General features: G+C 79.6%; 1 non-coding gene across 1 annotated transcript; it reads left to right on the top strand.

Annotated features, from left to right (window-relative positions):
- The first annotated feature begins 2,142 nt into the window (after nucleotides 1-2,142).
- LOC136995774 (5.8S ribosomal RNA) lies at nucleotides 2,143-2,295 on the top strand. The gene has a single exon (XR_010887317.1). It is a non-coding gene; the product is annotated as a 5.8S ribosomal RNA (ribosomal RNA).
- Nucleotides 2,296-2,500: the final 205 nt, after the last annotated feature.

The raw sequence follows: 2,500 nt of genomic DNA, 5'->3' as shown, positions 1-2,500 counted from the left end.
CGACGGCGATCCGCCGCCGCCGGGGCAGGGGAGGGTCGGGCCCGGGGGAGGGTCCGGCGGGGAGCGGGCGGCAGTGCGCGGGAGGGTCGGCGGGGCTTGCTCCCCCGGCGCCCGCGGGAGGAAGCGGCGGGCGGAGACGCGAGCGAGATGGCACCCCGGGTCGGGACGGGTGCCGACGGGTCGCCACCCCTAAGCGGTGGGGGGCGGACCCGCGGCGGGCTGCGGCGGAGCAGCCCGTCTTGCAGAGACGGCGAGGACAGGCGTTCCGGGATGGCGCGCGGGGCGGGCGCCGGGCGGCGGCGGACCCCGAGCGGGGGCCGTCGCGCCAGGCCACGCGAGGCGACGGGTCGTGCCCGAGCGGGCGGCCCAAACCACGGCTCTCCTCCCGGGCGCAGCTGCCGCCGGGCGCCGGGTTACTGAGGGAAACCCCGGGCCCCGGGAGGAGGACGAGGTCGTGGCGGCGGGTGTCGGGCGCACCCCGCGGGCGGACGCTCCGCCGAGGGGCGCCGGAGCCGGCTGGCGGGTGCCGGGTTTCCCCTCCGCGTCCCGTCTCGCTGCTGCCGCCGAGGCTGCCGCCGTCGCCGCGAGGCGGCGGCGGCCCGGCGGCGGGCGGCGGCGGGGGAGGCACCCCCGCGGGGATTTCAGGTCGTTTCCCTCACCCCAGGGCCAGGTACCTAGCGTCCGCGCTCCTCCTGCCCCCCCTCGGTGACCCACCCGTGTGGTCCCGTGTGCCAGCTCGCTCCTCCCGGGCGCCGCGCCGTGAGCGCCGCACCGGCCGTGCCCTCCCGCCCTTTCCGCTTTCCCTTTCTCTCCCCCCCCCCACCGCTCCAGCCGCCCCGCGCCGTGCCGTGGGGACCGTGCTGCGAGCGGGCCGGGCGGGGGGGGGGGGCGGGGTGGCGGGAGGAGCGGAGGGCCTCCGGCCACCGCGGCCGCCGGTAGCCGCCCCGGGTAGGGATGGCCATGGGCCCCGGGCTCCGGGCCCGAGGGTTCTCGGCGGGAGAGCCGGGCGGGGGTTTAAAGACTCGGGCGGCCCGATGCGACCCGGGGGGCAGCCGGGTGTGCTGCCGGAGGGCCGGGGGGCCGGCGCGCGCGGGCGCCGTGCCCCCCCATGCCAGCCGGCGCGCCCCGCGCTCGCCCTGCGGGCAGCCGGGACGGAGAGGGGTACCCTGCCCCCTCTCTCCGCGGTCTGGTCTCGGCGGAGGGACGCCGCGCGGTCGGCTGGCGCCGGCCTGCCTCGAACGCGTGACCCCGGCGCGAGCGCGTGCTCTCGCCGGGACGGTGAGCCCCCACCCACCGCGGGTGGTGCGGACGCCGCGCCTCGGCGCGATCCGCTCTCCTCCCTGGCCGGGGCTCTCGGTCTGCCGCCGTGGCCGCTGGCGGCGGCGCCCTACCCGCCGGCACTCCGCCATCCGGCGCGCCTGCCTCGCTCTGCCCAACCCGGCTTCGCCGGGCGGCGGGCGGGCGGCAGGCGGGCGGCGGGGGCGCCCCCCCCCGTTCTCCGCGTGGAGACGGGGAGAGCGGGCGCCGTCCCCGTCCGTCCCGCCTTGCCCGCCCGCCCGCCGCCGGGCGTCTGTCCGCGGAAGGGACGGGAGAGCGCGTGGTGTCGTCCGGGAGGCTGTGTGTGCGCGCGCGCGGGCGTGGGCGCCGCCTCGGGGCCACGGCGGAGCCGGAGGCCGGCGAGGCGAGCGAGGAGCTGGGGAGCGCGGGGCCGGTGGGCCGCGGGCGCGCGGGCAGCGGCCGGTGCCGCTGCCGGTGGCGGCCGGGCTCCGACGCTGGGGGTCCGCGGGGAGCCGCCCCCTCCCCCAGCGTCCCCGAGGCAGGCGGCGCGGCCGGCGCGCTGCTCCCCGCCGGGCCGGGCCGAGCCTGGGCGCCTGGGCCGGACTCGAAGCGAGCAAAGGGTTGTCCCAGGTCGGGAGCGAGGGCTCCCCGCCCTTCTCGTTCGGGTTTTCCTTTTCCCTTTTTCCCCCCCCACTCTGTGCTCGTACGGTCAGCGGGGCGAGCCCCTCTCTCTGGCTCTCGGCCGTCCCTCGCTCAGCAGCCGGCGTCGGCGTGAGGAGGGAGGCGGAGCGGAGGGGGGGCCCTCAGGGGCTGCCGAAGGCTGCCCGGTCCCCCCGCGCGCGCGGCGGGGGCCGAAACCGAGACAACTCTTAGCGGTGGATCACTCGGCTCGTGCGTCGATGAAGAACGCAGCTAGCTGCGAGAATTAATGTGAATTGCAGGACACATTGATCATCGACACTTCGAACGCACTTGCGGCCCCGGGTTCCTCCCGGGGCTACGCCTGTCTGAGCGTCGCTTGGCGGTCAATCGTCACCCCCGCTGTCGCGTTGGCGCAGCGGTGCCGCCCCTCGGGGGGGGCGCGTGGGGGGGCGGGGGAGGCGCGGCGGCGCCGGCGGCGGCGGTGCGCGGCGGCCTCGGCGGCGGAGAGTCGGCGGCGGAGCCGGGACCCCGGTGCGTGCACCGGCGGCCCCGGTCTTCCTGCCCGCCGGGCTCCGGCGCC

This window comes from Apteryx mantelli, unplaced genomic scaffold, assembly GCF_036417845.1.
Source record: "Apteryx mantelli isolate bAptMan1 unplaced genomic scaffold, bAptMan1.hap1 HAP1_SCAFFOLD_147, whole genome shotgun sequence".
NCBI classification, from domain to species: domain Eukaryota; kingdom Metazoa; phylum Chordata; class Aves; order Apterygiformes; family Apterygidae; genus Apteryx; species Apteryx mantelli.
Note: the sequence above shows the minus strand (reverse complement) of the source record. Positions and strands in the feature narration are given on the sequence as shown.